General features: G+C 33.0%; 1 long non-coding RNA gene across 1 annotated transcript; it reads right to left on the reverse strand.

Annotated features, from left to right (window-relative positions):
• Positions 1-3,346: 3,346 nt before the first annotated feature.
• LOC107793651 (uncharacterized) lies at positions 3,347-11,770 on the reverse strand. Its single transcript, XR_001649769.2, has 2 exons — positions 11,195-11,770; positions 3,347-3,561 (listed from the first exon to the last, which is right to left on the reverse strand). It is a non-coding gene; the product is annotated as an uncharacterized LOC107793651 (long non-coding RNA).
• Between the last annotated feature and the right edge of the window lie 6,502 nt (positions 11,771-18,272).

The raw sequence follows: 18,272 nt of genomic DNA on the forward strand, positions 1-18,272 counted from the left end.
ATATATATATATATATATATATATATATATATATATATATATATATGTATATATTTTACACAATTCTACCTCCCGAAATGATAACAATCTCATTTAAAATGAAATAGGAGTATCGACTAAGAACTCACTATTCAACACTTTGGAAATTTGGAAAAAGAAAGGGGAAAAATGACTTTGGAAATTAGTAAATCTAGATTTTATTTCCTTATATTGAAATAATAAATCCAAGGAATAGAGAAATTAAGCTAAGCCTCTTACTTGATTTTGATTGTTTCACATGATTCGGGGTGAAATTCAAAAATAGCTTAGATTTACAAATGGTAATTGAAAAATAGCCACAGTTTCAAAAGTAATTGAAATTTAGCCATTTTTCATGTAAAAATAAATTTGAGCGAAAACACTATTCAAAATCCGAAAAATATTCCAGCATAATATACTGGAGTTCGAATTTTTTACATGTGAATTTCCAATATATTATGCTGGAACTCCAGTATATTATGATGGAGTTCGAGTATAAATATACTGGAACTCCATCATAATATACTGGGGGATTTGCAGTCGTACCCTATATTTGTGCCACCTTTTAACTTGTACCCTATTTTTTAAAATTATTGATTTGGTAGCTATCTCACAAAAAATCTGTAATAATATGACAATTACACCCCTAACAAAAGATATAAAATGATCTCTTCCTCTCAGCAAGTTTATAAAAAAATCAGAAACTTGTCCAGATTCATCTTCAGAATCACACTTGCATGAAATTGTTTCACCTTAAAGCTAAAATTTCATACTAATGTAGCATGAAGTTGTTTCATGTTGAAGCTAAAACTTCATGCTAATATAGCATGAAGTTGTTTCACATTGAAACTAAAACTTTATGCTAATGTATGCTGAAGTTATTTAGTTCATTTGCTAAAACTTCAGACTAAACATGCTTAAATTTTTTAGTTCATTTGCTAAAACTTCAGACTAAACATGCTTAAGTTTTTGTCTTGTAGTATGTAATTTTCCAATGAGTTTTTGCTAATGCGTGTTGAAGTTATTTTGTTCATTTGCTAAAATTTCAGACAAAACATGCTGAAGTTATTTAGTTCATTTGCTAAAACTTCAGACTAAACATGCTGAAATTTTTTAGTTCATTTACTAAAACTTCAGACTAAACATACTTAAGTTTTTGTCTTGCAGTATGTAATTTTCTAAAGAGTTTTTGCTAATGCATGCTGAAGTTATTTAGTTCATTTGCTAAAACTTCATACTAAAACATGCTGAAGTTTTGTAACGCAGTCTACAGTTTTGTCCTGAGTTTTATCCGAAACTTCAGTCTAAACAAGCTGAAGTTTTTTAGTTTATTTGCTAAAACTTCAGCCTTAACATGCTTAAGTTTTTGTCCTGCAGTTTGTCAATAGTCTTTTATTAAAGAAGGGCAAACTCGTCTTTTTAAAACGCTTTTAACAAAAAAATGGGTACGGATGCAAACGAAAAAATAAAACGAGTATAAGTTAAAAAGGGGCGACCAAATAGAGCGCCCCATGTAATTTTTACTAATATACTGGAGTTTCAGCATAATATACTGATCCGACATAAAATGCTGGAAGTTCATTCATAGGTGCTGCAATCTCCAGTATATTATGCTGGAATTTTCCGTGTGCTGGAGTTCCAGCATAATATGCTGGAACTTCACACACAAGTGCACCAATCTCCAGTATATTATGCTGAAACTTTCTGTGTTGCAGCAAAATAGTGATTATTATTTAATGACTTTTCAAATGCTGGCTATTTTTCAATTACCAATCCGAAAACTGGCTAGCCCGTGCTATTTTTACCATTATTTGATGAGTGTTTAATTATTAAGTAATATTGTTTAAAGTAGGTATATTCAGTTAATGACTAATTATATTATACATTTATATAAACAAATTATACTAGTGAGGAGGATTTACTACCCGATTCTTCTCTTAAATAGTCCCTGTAATTTGTCATAATCCAATAAACATCCTCAAAATACTGTGAAAATAGGACGGGCTACACAGTTTTCGTACTGCTAATTGAAAAATAGCCAGCATTTGCAAAATCATTAAAAAATAGCCATTACTTTGCTGAAATACGAAAAATTCCAGCATAATGTGAGGGAGTATGGAGCTCCTATGTATAAACTTCCAGCATATTATGTTAGAACTCCAGCACACGAAAAGTTACAGCATATTATGTTGGATCATGGAGCTCCTGCATATAAACTTCCAGCATATTATGTTGGAACTCCAGCACATTATGCTGGAATCTCATATGTAAAAAATTCGAACTCCAGCATATTATGCTGAAATTTTTTCGGATTATTAAGCGTGTTTTAGTTCAGATTTTACCTTACACGAAAAATAGTTAAATTTCGATTACTTTTTAAAATGTGACTATTTTTCATTTACCAGTTGTAAATATGACTATTTCTGATTTTTTTCCCTAGAATACTCTGTGCAAGGCTGCAATTCATTATCAAAATCTACACAAATGGCATCTTTTCACGTATTTTCCATAGCCGTAACAGTATGAGAGCTCGTACCCCTTGACATCTTCAGATAGGGATCTCACGTAGAGAACAAAGGCTTTATGCCAAATTTTCAAAGTGTGAGTTCTGATGGGACACATTAGCACTCTCGAGCCGTACTGTATCTAAAGATAGAATCAAGGTTGATATGGAGCCATACGCAATTTCCTAGTTAGCCAAGTGTTGGAGGAAGTGAACTCTCTAGCAAGAAGTTGTACCAAAAAAGTAAAAAACTACAACAAACTCAGAGTAATACCACAAAGTAGGATTGGAGGAGGGGTAGAGTGTACGCAAACTTTACCCCTAGAAGACTGTCATTCGTTTGTTACAAGCTAATGCTACCTTTAAGGAACTAAACAAGAAATGATAACTAAGCTATAAGGAGCTTCACTAGCCCTTGTTGCTGACCATACATCAGCTCTCTCAGTAACAACAGAGCACAGTGACTGAATCCATATAGCTGAGACACCTGCTATTTCCTAAACGCTTAGAATAAACTCCCTCCAGATGGAGAATAAGGAAAAGATATAGAGTTAAACTGTTATAAAACTAACACAATCAGTTTATGGCCACTGGCTGCGAAAATAAAGTCTTAATGATGATTTACCCGTGAACTGAAGTGACAAACTATACAGTTATTTGCCTCTCTTTTTTATTTTTGGGATTGGAGAGGGACAGGGAACAGGGGTTAGAAATTGTTTTCATTATAAACCATCCCTGGTTAAGCTAATCAAACCAGTCTGCAATAAAACAAGTCCTATGTCCAAGGTCACAATCACAGAAGCAAATATACAACACAGAGGAAAATAGTCAACAATCTCTCTATTGCCATTAATAACATTCCAGATAAAAATAGAGAGCATATATATACAATAACACTTAGCAACTGCTTGCACAATTCGCTAAATCGTCAATCAGATAAGATAATGTGCTAAGATAACTTTAACATATCAAGCACCATCATGCCCAACTCCATATGGTTTATTTCATAAGCCAATCAAAAGAAGCAGCTGACAAAAGCCCTGCAGGTTGAAAAGAAGATATAAGGCGGTCAAACTTGAAGGTACTGGTATACTATGCTTAATCAATAAAGAACATTATGCCATAAGAAAATTCTGTTCCTAACCACAAAGCTACTATTTCATCAAAAACTTCTGAACATTCACATTACTTTAAATACTGGACCAAAAGTAAAAGCATAAGTAAAAGTTGCCCAATATACCAACTTAGTAAGCATACACCACCAAAGAATGCACTTAATCAAAATAAACACCAAGTATGGTGAAACCATGAACTTGTCTGAATGTGCATTATCCTGCTCTTGAGGTCCTATCCATTGTAAAGTTCAGCATAATTTACTTCAACATTCCAACAATAACAACTAAGGATATTTTGAACTCCAAATAACTGAATCTAAGCTAGTGTTTGCTTCATGAAAAGCGGACAGGTAGTTTCCATTTTCTTTTTCACTATCTACCATCTTTTCTCACAATATTTTCTAGCTTCCTCTTATACAATGTTTTTTTTTCTACTTCACAGATTTAAAAACGTTCGTTTGGACTTTGGACGAAGAAAAAGAAGTGTTCCTCTAGCCCATTTGTTTAAGTTTGGAGGTGTTGGGCTCCAAAAGAAATGGGCCTTGGGGGAAAAAAATATATATATATATATATATATATATATATATATATATATATATATATATATATATATATATATATATATATAGAGAGAGAGAGAGAGAGAGAGAGAGAGAGAGAGAGAGAGAGAGAGAGAGAGAGAGAGAGAGAGTTTTCGTTTCCGTGTTTTCTTTGTCGGAAAAACTCGCACAATATAACATTTGCATTATCTATATTGGCTAACATTTTTTAAAATTGGAAATGTTTCACATGAACAGTGTTAATCAACCACTTTTCCATTTCTTTAAAGAAAAAATTACAACAGTGAATTTAAATTCTCTTGCTTTAATAAACCATATATTTTGAGTTTCCCAAAATTCAAGTCAGGAATTTAATCCCTTCATGTCCAACTGTTTGTCCCACCAGTTTATTATGACAAAACAAAGACTAGCACACATCAACAGAAAATATGTACTCAGGAGAGGCAGATGGACAAAAGGCACTCAACGTGCCAAGAATTCATAACCCCATATACTGAAGAATAGATGTTAAGCAAAGCTTAGCAAAAGGTTGTTGTAGCAACTTTGACTTCACCAAAAAATTTAGATGATCAACGCAACAAAAGAAACTGGAAAGTAAAGACTTTTGATATGGTAAATATTCCTTTACCTTAATATTTCTGTTTGTTTTTCTTTCTCTCTTTTATTTTTATGTTTTTGGTTGGGCCGGAGGGGAGAAGTGGCAGTTACACTGTGCATAAATCATAACCATATCATTTATTAGTAACCCATTTGGAGAGTACAGCTTCCTGAATTGAGAAATAAAGGAGCAATCATGACAAACAGGTCATTAACAATTCAATGATTCAAGTATCACTTATGTCACCAATCACACATACAGCATAAAGGAAGAACCATGGCCCGTAAAACTACTTTTAGAAAGTCACCAAAGAGCTGGAAAACATGACATTGACAGTCAAACTCCATGGATAATTTACTTTGTTTGTCTCCATGATTCTGTCATTGTCTTTTTTTTCCCCTTCTTTTTTTCCCTCCCAGTAAGTCGTGATTCCAATACTAAGTAATTCAAATAAAAAGGATGGTTCAAAAACTTTTACTCATTAGTTGAAATACTGTGGAAAGACCATATGCATGAAACTTGAGTTCCCAACAATGAAATAAGGTAGTGTTATGAAATGCTTTTGAGCAGTCTAGTAGTGCCAAACGAATATGTGGATCCTAAGCAAATTTTATGGAACTCAGGGAAATATTACAGCATGCTGAGAAAGAACTTTCAAAAAAGAAGGAACGTGAGAAGTACCTCTTAGGAAGAAAAAAAGAACTGCTATACAGGCAAGACTTCTCGAAAACTGCAGGGGGGAGTGTTCCAAAAGCCAAATATGACAATTATTTCTCAAAATTGATTCCTAGTAAATCTATTAAGTATTAAGTAAATATACCTTTAAGCGAGTAACTTCAAGGAAGATTTTATTCTATAAGACTTTTTTCATAAGGCCTTTCTTAAAGAAGAGCTCTCAGCCTCTCACCAAACCCTAAAGATCCTTTCTATCAAGATAAATACAACCTGAAAAGGTTACATCCTCACGGAACTCCGAAACAACCATAAATTTGTAGTGTTTATGCGCGTAAGATAGAACTCTTTATCTACAGAACTAAGGCAAATGAAAAAAAACACATGCCTTCTTTATTCTCTTCACTTCTTTTTTTGAGAAGAATTCTCTTTTCACTTCTTTACTCATTATGACACCACAACAAACTAAACCAAAAGACCAATAGGAATTTCTGCAGAGTATGAGTAGCTTAGTTGAAACTTGAAAACTTGAAATTAAAATACCAATTCTCGTGGAAAACAAAGAGCATGAAATTCATTGCATGACATGATTAAAGCAGGTATCCAACATATCCAGACTGGTCAACTAATAAGACAACCACTCATGACACCACATATGTTTCCAGAAGACAGACATCTATTAATCACAATTCACATACACCTGAACTGCTAAATGCTACTGCTTAACACACTTCTACCTATTTTCACTCTTTTTCCTTGGATGTAGCACAATAATCATATCTTATGTTTTTTAATGTAGTTAGATCCTTTCTTCAACAGAGATTGAGGGGTTCTGATAAGAACCAAAAGCACAAAACAGCCAGTTTCTATAAAGCTAAAAATGGGGACCTAAAAGCTGATACACGATTTGCTACTCCATTAATAAACACAGTATGTCTCCTATACCGAAGAGGAGTGTCCAATACAAGATTCTGTGTTGGTAGATGCAAAATATATCACAGCACCCATTACTGTTTTGTGACGATGCATACCAACTTAGCATAAAAAGCCAAGGACAGACTGCTAACTACACTGTCAAAAAGTACCCAAAACTTCAGCAACTGAAACCCAATACTTCCTCTCTTTCATTTTACATAAGAATATTTGACGCACAATCTAAATATGTTTTGTTTCAAAGAAACTAAATATTTTAACACACCAAAATTACCTTTAGAATCCCGTGGTCTTCAACAATCATGTCATTCCATACAAAGGGCAAAAATGAGGATGTTAAAATTCAAGAGTTTCCAAATATAGGAAAGTGTCAATCTTAGGATAAACAAAGAGATCCACAACTTAAGAATAAGCGCATAATAGTTCTCAAAATTGACCTAAAAGTAATAAACAACAATCATATTGACGCAAGAGAACGTCACCCCATGACATAACTTCACAGAAAATATGAGAAGGTAACAAATTTAGTAAATCGATAAATACCTCAGGAAGAGGAATGCTTTTTCCCCTCACACTCAGGACTTCCATCAAAATTCTTAGAGAGAGCAATTAGCAGTAACCATTCCAAACTCAAACACCTATTTTCACCACTGGATCTGATACCTGTAATACCTCACCACTTAAAGAAAGCTCTCAAGGCTAATCCCATCAAGCTCAACAATACTGTTCTCAACAATTTTACCACTGATTTTCTTGAAATAGGTGGGAATGTAGTTATCCGGAGGAAGGGTGATGGAACACTTGTACCCAAAGAAACCACGAAGTTGCAGGAACAGGTGTTTAGAAAATACCCATTGACATTCTTGGGAAGTAGCCCTATGAGGAACCCCTTTGATTAGTTCCTTGTGCGGCCCCGATGGTGTCAGGTTGTAGAGGATATAGTGATTTTCACAGATCATCATCAATATTGTATTTTCCATCTGAACCAGCAACTTGATCAAAATAGTTCTACAACATATTTTTTCTCTTGCATTCTTCGTCAATTGTGCACGATGGACATATGTCAAAATGACTAGTAACTGATTTATCATTATTTATATGGGTAGTTTTACCTAAACCCGGCGTCCTAATGACTGCAATGACATCTAGTACTGCAATGTCATCCTCCTTAAAATCTACAATTATTTGATTCACTATTAATAATGAGTTGTTTTTGGTTTGTTGGAAGAGTTTACAACATGAGGTCCTATTTTTAGAATCTCATCAGGTAAATTGGAGATCTCTTCTTTGATAAGCTTGATCGTTTCTATGGCACTAAAAAATGAGTAAATAAGATGCAAGAGACAATTATCTCTAACAAGAATTGAATTAGTGACATCTTTTGCCTCATATACCACATGTAAAACACATGTCCATAAATCTTTATACAAATCTTGCTCAATATTACCGAAGAAAGATCTAATAAATTCTAGATCTTCTTTCGCCAACCCAATTTCATTCTTCATCAAAGCAATTGAATAAGCTTTAGAATTAAGCAATAATTTTAGTTTGAGTAAATGATTAATAAAGGGTGGTCCATTACTCTTGGGGACGTACAATTGAGGTGAGTCTGCGCTTTCAAGTAAATATGTTTGAGATCACCCTTTAGAAATTCAATATTTTCCAACAAGTCAAGAGTTGCAGAATTTAATTTGTTTCATTGATACTCTTTTCCTTCCTTGCTTTCTCTTCTAATTCGCGAACAAGAATTGATATCTCCTTGGTAAGTGCTCCAACACTTGCCAAGAGATCAAATAATTTGTCACAATGAATAAAGTCTTTCGAGAATCAAATATTCTCTATGAATGTCGGAGAAGGCTTGTAGGAGTTACTCAGTGAGGCGTCCGGCATTCGGCATTTGCTGACTTTGATGCCAAGAGGAATAATCTTCAAGAATTGATAAGCTAGCTTGAAATCCAGTAGAGGGACATCAAGTTCACGTATCTCATCAAATTCATCCATTTCATCAAGTTCATCTACTTCGTCAAGTTTCTATTTCATCAAGTTGATCAGCTAAAAGGGCAAAACAGAAGTATCCTACTCTTCCGGCTATAAGTTGGAATGAGATGAGACGTATTAAACTATATTGACTCCGGGTTTACAGAGGATAGAGAGATGATGAACAGGAGAGTAAGACCCATAAGATGTTTCTAGAAGGACTTTATTTATCATGACAAATTATTTCATCATGATACCTAATAAGGTATTAATTTTTGTACGCGACAGAGAAGAGAGATCAAGGAATGAAGAGAGTATCAATGAATCAAGGAATGAAGAGAGTATCAATGAAACAAATGTAGTTCTCGACTTGCTAGAAAATATTAAAATCATAAAGGAAGATCTCAAATATGTTTACTTGGGAGCACTAGATTCATCTCAACTCTGGTTTTCCAAGAGTGACAGACCACTTTTCATGAATCTTCTACTAAAATACTTTAAATGATGATTTACTCAATTCCAATGCTCATTCAATTGTTATGAAAGGAAAAAATCAGACTGGTGAAAGAAGATCTAGAATTCATAAGATCTTTCTTAGGGAATGTTGAACAAGAATTGCATAAAGATATGTGGACACGTGTTTCAAATGGCATATGAGGCAAAAGATGTCATTAATTCAGTTCTTGTTAGAGATAATGATCTCTTGCATCTTGTTTAGTGTTTACTACCTTCTTAGTTTCATAGAAAAGATCAAACTTATCAAAGAAAAGGTCTCCAATTTACCTAAGAAGATTTCTAAGAATAGGGACCTCGTTGTTGCACACTCTTCCAACAAACCAAAAAACTCATCATTAACAACTGGTCAAATAATTGTAGATTTTAAAGAAGAAAAAAATTGGATAATTAGAAAGCTCACCAGTGAATCAGTAGAGCTAAATTTCATTTCAATCATCTATATGTCATGTTTAGGATACTCCAGCATACAAAGGATATGATGCTAAGTCAGTTATTCGTTATTACGACATTTGTGCACGGTGCCCAATCGACCAAGAATATAACTGGGAAAATATTATTTAATCAAAACCCTAGTTTGGATTGGAAATACAATAAGGAAGTTGATGTTGCTGGGAAAATCGTTATATCCTCTGCAGAGTGGTCAACCAACAAGACCATCAACATCTTAAAATGTTTCCTAAAGACAAACCTCTAATAATCAAAGACCCATGTACTGCTGCTAAATACTACTCGTTAACAGGCTTCTACCTTTTTCGTTGTTTTTCCTTTAGGGGTATGTCTGGTATGATGGAAAATGACTTCCAGGAAAATATTTTTCATGAGGAAGTCATTTTCTGATATTTGGTATGATGGAAGAAAATGTTTTCCATCAAAAGGAGTAAAATGACTTCCCTACCTTATTGGTGAAAGTCATTTTCCTTACAACAATCTTTAACTTTTAACTTAATATTACTTTGCATTATTATTAATCTCTAGAACTCAAAATTGCATCATAATACTCTTCAATTTGTTGATCTTATTATTAATCTTTAGTACATATTTTGTTTGAACAATATTTCCTACTGACCAACTAAATACCAAAAACATTTTCAATGGAAAATAACTTCCGTCATATCAAACACACCCTAGATGCAGCACAATCATCATATCTTTTGTTTTTTAGTGTAAATGGCCCTTTCTTCAATAGAGATTGTAGGGTTCTGATAAAACCAAAAGCACAAATCAGCTAGTTCCTATAAAGCTACAAGTGGGGAACCCTAATAGCTAAATCATAATTTGCTACTCCATTAAAATACATGGTAGTGTCTCCTATATGGAAGAGGAAAGACAGATACAAGATTCTAAGTCAGTGGAGCTAAATATATTAACTTAATGAGCTTATTTATAGCCATTTAAATAGCTATAACTTATTTTAGAGGAGAAATTACGCTGGATGGACCTTCTTTAAGCTATTATTCATATTTTGACCCTGTTAAGAAACATTCTGGGAAAATAGCCCGCACTAGATTTGCAAATCAAGCTCCTGACAATTGCTAGAATTTTAAAGCACCAGAAATTTAGTATTGTATGCTGAAAATTTTTGGTGATCCGTCAAATGATGAACACCAGATTTTTTTCAGCATTGTGGCTAAAAAAGATTCTAGTATCGTCAGGATTTGACTAGAAATTCTAATGATCAGCAATAACTTGCTAAAATTACGGCGCCATGCTTTTTTTCCCAAAACTTCTATTACCGGGGTCAAAGATGGCACAAAGGTATCATATTTATGTCATTCGCCCTATTTTAGACCCACAAATTTCAAAACTCATTCTCTCTTTCCTAAACTACATGCTCAATCAAACACAAGCCACATAAATTGAGACACCAGAAGTAATAAACCACAATCATATTGACTCAAGATAACGTCACCCCAAATTTTGAAAGAATATACAAAAAGGTAACAACTTAATTAGAATAAATAGATAAATAATAGACAAAAAATACCTTGAGGAAGAGGAATGATTTTTCCCCTCACACTCAGGGCTTTCATAAGGTTTTAGTAATTGCGTTTTGAATTTAATTTTTTTAAATATTTAATAAATTTCTTAATACCTAGACAATACCTAGACAGAGTTTGACTAACTAGCTGTTGGGTTCGACCGGTATGTCGGCTTCTAGCTTCGCCCCTATTCAAAACTCATTCTTTATGTCCTAAACTACATGCTCAAAAATCGGCCACATAAATTGAGACACCAGGAGTAATATACAAAAAGGTAACAACTTTATTAAATAAATAGTTAAATAATAGATTAAAAAAGATACCTTTAGGAAGAGGAATGCTTTTTCCCCTCACACTCAGGACTTTCATCAAAATTGTTAGAAGGGTATTTAGCAGTAACCATTCCAACTTCAAACACCAAATTCTCACCACTAGATCTAATACCCGTAATACCCCACCACTTAAAAAATGCCCTCACGCTAATTCCGTCAAGCTCAGCAATTCGGTTTTCAACAATTTTGCCAGTGATTTTCTTCGAATACGTGGCAAGGTAATTGTCCGGAGGAAGTGTAATTTTACACGTGGCGCCTAGAGAAACAACGAAGTTGCCGGAAGTTTTATTTAGGGCATAGCCGTTCACGTTTATGGGAAGTAGCCCGATAGGAAACCCGTATTTGATTAGCTCTCTATGTGCCTCAGATGGAGTCGGGTTCGGGTTTGCAGAGGATAAAGAGATGGTGAAAAGGAGAGGAAGAATGGTGAAGAATAAGAGGGTTTTTTCCATTTTTAGTGTGCGTGTGTGTGTTTTGAGGTTTCGGAATTTGCTGGGAAGAAAAGGGCATTTTATATCCATATTCTTGGAATTGAAGAGTTTGACCAAAGGAGTGGATAAAGGGTGTATATATATATATATATATATATATATATATATATATATATATATATATATATCACTTAGGAATTCACGTGTACCTTTTTAATCGCCAAGTGACTCAAAAAAGGCCACGTATGTGACGAGAACTTTTTTCTTTCTTTTTCCTTTCCTTTATTATGTTCAACACTTGTTTTTAAGGTTTTGGGCACGTACGTTGCACGTATAAGCCGCGTTTATTTGTAAGAAAATTATCTATCACACAAATGAGCTGTGTGTAATAGTAATTGATATCAAAATGGATTGAACATGAAACTGAAATGAGAAGACGAGTGTCATTACATTGATTTAATAGATAAATTATTTTGAACCTGCAAACATCAACACTGTAATTAATTAAGGTCGTGATATGTATAGGATTTGTAATTATAAATAAATATATCGTATGAGTAAATAACATGTTATGTTGTTGTATCTTACCTAATATCTCTTTGTAGACAATATTCTTGGTGTATGTGCAAATTCGTCTCTTTGGTTCATCTGTCATGACCAAAACTCTTGTTGTTGACTCGGTATGTTGTACCCTTAACCTCAAAAAGGGCTACAATAGATTTTTCAAACATCATATTTTGGAGCATATCACCATCTTTTTCTGTTATTTCTCCCCATGAAGTTACAGTTTGACGATTTTACTTGAGTTTTACAATTCAATATTATATTAACTATAGTTAATACATTTGATCATTTAATAATATGATATTAAATGAATAAGTTAACTAACTTTAATTTACGTTTCGTTCATTAGCATTATTTCTCTTCGTTTCTTGTTACCATCTCCGATGGAAGCATTAACTTTCACTAAGATACCAAGTGTGTCTGCAAAAGAATATTAATAGAGAATATATGTAAATAACTACTAAGAATTATTAAGTAAATATTATATATAATGTAAGATTAATCAATGAATCTAAAGAAATTATCAAATATTATTCCATTGGTGCATTGGACTACCTCTTCGAACGAAACAAAACTATTTGAGAAGCTAACGGTGGAAAACTGGTTGTTGCATTTTTTGACTATAGTATTGTTACTGAACACAATCTCAAAGTCTTTGTGTATTGAATGAAAATTAGGTTTACGATCATTTATGCGGTCGTTAATGATGTAATAGATATTGCCTTGTTCTAAATGTTCCTTCCACATATTCACTTGATTAGTGAAAAGTATTGCTTGCATTTTTGTTCCCTGTAAAATTTTATCATAATTTAATATAGTGATTGAACATAATACGAAAAATATCGGATATAATTGAAAGATAAAAATAACATTACTTTCTCATCTACAAATATCAGAGTCCATTGAAGGCCTTGATTTGTTTCATTTTTAAATTCTTTAACTACTTCACATTGAATAAGTAAGACTTTTATTATCCATTGAGAATCAGATCTTCTCAAACTGTTAAGTAGCACACATTCGTTTGCAAATTCAGTTTCAGTTGCCATTGCGAGTACCTGAAATCAAGTGTGAACAGGTGGTCTAATATCCAAAAGGTAGTAAAGTCATAGAAGACATTCATAATTATAAAAATTTTATTTAAAAGAAGATTTAAAGGAAATATTTAGACCAATTATAAGGATAACTAATGCACTAAAGTATATTAATCCAACCACAATGTGCCAACTACTTAAATTGAGGATTTTCAAATTTTTTATGACATATACAAGAACACGCCTCAAAATTGTTATTACATATACAAGAACACAACTCATTGATCATGTATAATTGTTATGCATAGTAAAAACTAACTTTTCAATAGTAGCATAAATAACAAATAAAGCCAAAGCAGTTAAATTAGCATATAGTTTATGTAAATTGATAATACAGAATATCCCAATCTCAAATTTTGAAAAGTAGTAGAAAAATCATAGTTGAACTGCAAGAAAGCTACATAACTTTCATAACATAATATATTCATCATAACAAGAAAATTATATAAAATATTATTTATGAGACCGATAAGGAGAATTGTTTACCTGAACCAATGAAAATTGTCAAAACTTTAGGTAGATTCAGCGACGCCAATTGTCAAGGGCTATTCTTTAAGAACACAATTTTAAAATTGTGATATATATACTATAGTCAATTAGAAGAGATAATAAATTTAATTTTGTGAGAAAATATGAGCAACTTCAGATGGCATTACAATTAATGATTAAAATTATACATCAACCATAGAGTGTGGCATAATAATTAGTAATTAAAATTATATATCAACTATAGAGTGATAAAAATCTTAATTAATAAAATAAGTAACTTGATATGAGTTAGAATACCTAACCAATTTTATGTGATGAAAGCAACGATCCAAACAATCTGTACAACATTTGTAAGTGACTTTAAACCAATGATCATACATGAGACATAAACCAATGATCATATATGAGACATATAGTTGAATTATTACATAACTTCAAGAATATAGTATAAGATAGAAATTTACCGAAGTGACAAGCAAATTCGCTATGGGGACGTTAGTTTATGACAAAGAATGTAGAATAATAGCTTCTTTTATAGTTATAAAATTCTAGAAACCTAAATTGATTCCAAAACAAAGAGTAAAAACGGAAGGGACAATCCTAATACGATATTGATTTCAAAACATTGGGAAGAAACGAAAGGAAAAGCCTAATTCGATCAGTAAACTTTGAAGAAATTGAGTTCTAAACTAAGACCAAATAGACAATGGAATTTGAATCCCAAACTGATCAAAAGGGACGTGTCCTAAACTAAGACCAAATAGATAACGGAATTTGAATCCAAGGCTATCAAAAGGGAAGTAAAGGCAAGAATTTCAATCAGGGTAAACTTTGGGCAAGTAGCCGATAATTAGTTTTTTTATTTATTTTGAAGAAAATAATTATTATATTTACAATTATATCCAACATATAATACACTTGCGAAGGGTAAAAAAGGTGAACGGCATTTCGATAGGGCCTTCAAGCTTTTAATATAGTATAGATGATTCTTTTTTTGAAAATTAAATTTGTGATTAAGGATTCGTTGCCTATAAATTTTGTTTCTTTTTTTTTTTGGAAATTTTTTTACAAAAACCTATTTGTCTATGAATTTTTTAAAATTTTTGGAGATTTTTGAAAATGAGTTTTTTTTTTAAATCAGAAAAGGTTATTTTGACTACTTTTTTAAATTTTTTTTTTCTCATTCACAAAACTGCAATATTTTTTCATGTGACATACATGTCCAAACAACATTTTAAATTTTAAATATTATTTTTCAACTTAACTTCAAATACTATTTTTTTAAATTATAATTTTTATATCCAAACGCCTATTAAGTTTTCATTTGAACATTGATTTTTTTAATTTTTTCAAAAAAACAAAAAAAATATTATTTGTTTATAGAATTTGATGAGTTTCTGAAAATGTTTTGAAGAAAAAATTTCAATTTCCAGAAAATTGGTTTGTGCCAGTTTTTGGGTAAAATGTTTTCTTTCACTCATAAAATTTCAACCTCTTTTCTAGTAAAATACATTTTCAAATACAACTTCAACTTCAAAAATTATTTTTCAATACAATTTAAAAAATAATCAAGTTTCAATCAAATTTATGCCCAAAGGAAAACGCTAGCTAAATATAGTACTATAATATTTATTTTGTTTCAACAAAGGAAAAGGCTAGTATTATCTAATATAAAAATATATTAGAAAGTGATAGGGTGATAGCCTTATGTTGTAAAATCCTACTCGATACTCTCTCTCTCTCTTGATCTGTAAAATTGTATCGCTACTATTTTATCAAATTATGAACTAAACATTACCCCCATTTTATATACTTTTTTTTTAATTTCCCACTCTGTTCATCTCTTCTCTCCAACCTTTTAAAGATATAGATCTTTTCTTAACATATCTTTCTTTAACCTCACCCTGGACGCAGTTAATTATATTTGCCCACTTTAACGTCTTTCTGATAATATTTTGGGCTCATCTTAATTGATCTCTCCTAAAAATTTACAGGTTAATCCATCAGGGTTATTAAGAAGTTGGAAAGGTAATCAAATACTTAGAGTGATTTTTTAGTTATTTGCAAACTAGCAACTAAGAAATTAAAGATATAAAGACATAATATAAAGCTTTAAATAAATCGGGATAATAAACAGAAATATAATTTATAAAAACAGTAACTTACATGTTTACAAGAGAGAGAATTCCCTTTCGTTAAACCCGAAGAGTTTACTGGACTTGAAAATAAAAACTTGCACACTAAAGCATAAAACTTTATTTATTTTACATACTTGACATAGAAAACTAAAGTATACATAGGGAAATATTTTTCAAAGAGAGTTGTGGAGAATGATTTTTCTGGTGTAGGTGAAGGGAATGGTGAAGGGAAGAGAGTATGTTTTTCTTCGGATGGTGGTTGTAGTTGTTATGTCTTCATGAAACACTCAATTTATAAGTGTTGTGGACTTCACTTCCGGACTTCATTTGGTTTGAAGAATCTTTCTTTTTTCTTGTTCACGTGAAGTCTTGTCACGACCCAAAATCCAACTAGTCGTGATGGCACCTAACCCAACCCGTTAGGTAAGTCAACTTTCAATTATCCAATTCTAATAATAATTATTAAAGTAATTTAAGTGAATAAAGATCTTAATCTTATACATCCCCCAAGAACTGGTAGTACAAATCATGAGCTTCTAAGAATAGAGTATACAAAACGAAAATGAAATAAATACATAGTCTGTTTGAATAATACATAAACAGAGCTTTTATAAATCTAAGGCTACCCTGAACAAGAGGCAGCTACAACAGGAATGCAGGTACATCTTTAAATCCGGCAACCATCGAACACAGCAACAACGACAGCCAATATCTGCACGCAATGTGCAGAAGTGTAGTATCGGTACAACCGACCCCATGTACTGAATAAGTAACAAACCTAGCCTTAGGTTGAAAGTAGTGACAAACTTCTACCAAGTTCGGGTCCAAAATCACTAGTCCACAACAATCCTTAACAATATAAAGCAAATAATACGAGAAGTAACTCAGAGATAAAATGCTCAGCTAAATCATGATTTCAAAAATAATAGTTCTTCATTTCAAGTACATCAGTGAAAAACCCAAATCATTTACCGAAATTTTCAAAAAATATGAATAAGTTTGAAAGCAATAATTTTTCCAAAATTCTTTCAATAATAAATGATATGTTTTATTTTCTTTCCAGATAAACCGTGTAAAATAAATGCATCACTATGTGTAATGACTCGGCCAGTCATTTTGAATATTATAACCTCGTTCCCCCATTTACTGCACAATTTATGTCTTGCAATTGATTTACGACTTATCGGGTTAGTTGGTTCGGGTCCGGAAGGAACTCAAAGTGAAATGAGACACTTGGTCTCATAATTTAAAAATTTACGTTAGAAAGTGGACCTGATATGGATCTATGTATAAACGACCTCAGATTTGAATTCTGATAATTCCATTAGCTCCGTAAGGTGATTTTGGACTTAGGAGTGCGTCCGGAATGTGATTTGGAGGTCCTTGGTAGAATTAGGCTTGAATTGGTGAAATTAGAAATTTGGCGATTTCGGTCGACAGTGAAAAATTTGATATCGGGGTCGGAATAGAATTCCAGAAGTTAGAGTAGGTTCGTAGTATCATTTGTGATGCGTGTGCAAAATTTGAGGTCTTTCGGACGTGGTTTGGTTGGTTTCGGCATCGGTTGCCGATTTGGAAATTTAGAAGTTCTTAGGCTTGAATACGAGGGTAATTTGATGATTTGATGTTGTTTTGAGTGATTTGAAGGTTTGACTAAGTTGGTATGTTGATATATGACTTGTTGGTATTTTTGGTTGAGGTCCCGAGGGGCTCGGGATGATTTCGGATGGGTATTGGGGAGTTTGGAAGTTGGAAAATGCAGCTGGAAGCTGCTAGTGTAAGGCTACTGGTGTGGCCGCACCTGCGAATGGTGAACCGCAGGTGCGGATGGCATGTCACGGATGCAGAAAATGGAGGTCTGGCATTGAGCGCAGGTGCGGAAGAGAGGATCACACCTGCGGGAAGGGGCAGCCGCAGGTGTGAAGCTTGGCGTCTAAGTGACTTTCGCAGATGCGCACCTGGGACCGCATATGCGAGTCCGCAGGTGCGAGAAAGGGTCCGCAGGTGCGAAAACCCTGGGGCAGATCCTATATATCACATTTCGCGAATTGTGGTGTATTCTTCACCATTTCTATCCGGTTTTTGAGCTTTTGGGAGAGATTTGAAGAGGGAATCAAGGGGGTTTCGTTGAGGTAAGTTACTTGAGCCCTAATACTTGTATATATGGTGATTTTTCTTTGTTTAATCATGGTAATTAGTGAAAATGAGGGGTTAGGGCTTGGAATTTTGGAGAGTAATTTAAGGATTTGAAGGACCAAACGATGTCGGATTTTGATGAATTTAATATGGTTAGACTCGGGAGAGGTCAAGGTTTATTATTCTGCCATTTTTGACTGATTTCGAGAAATGGGCCCGG

This window comes from Nicotiana tabacum, chromosome 21, assembly GCF_000715075.1.
Source record: "Nicotiana tabacum cultivar K326 chromosome 21, ASM71507v2, whole genome shotgun sequence".
Taxonomy (NCBI): domain Eukaryota; kingdom Viridiplantae; phylum Streptophyta; class Magnoliopsida; order Solanales; family Solanaceae; genus Nicotiana; species Nicotiana tabacum.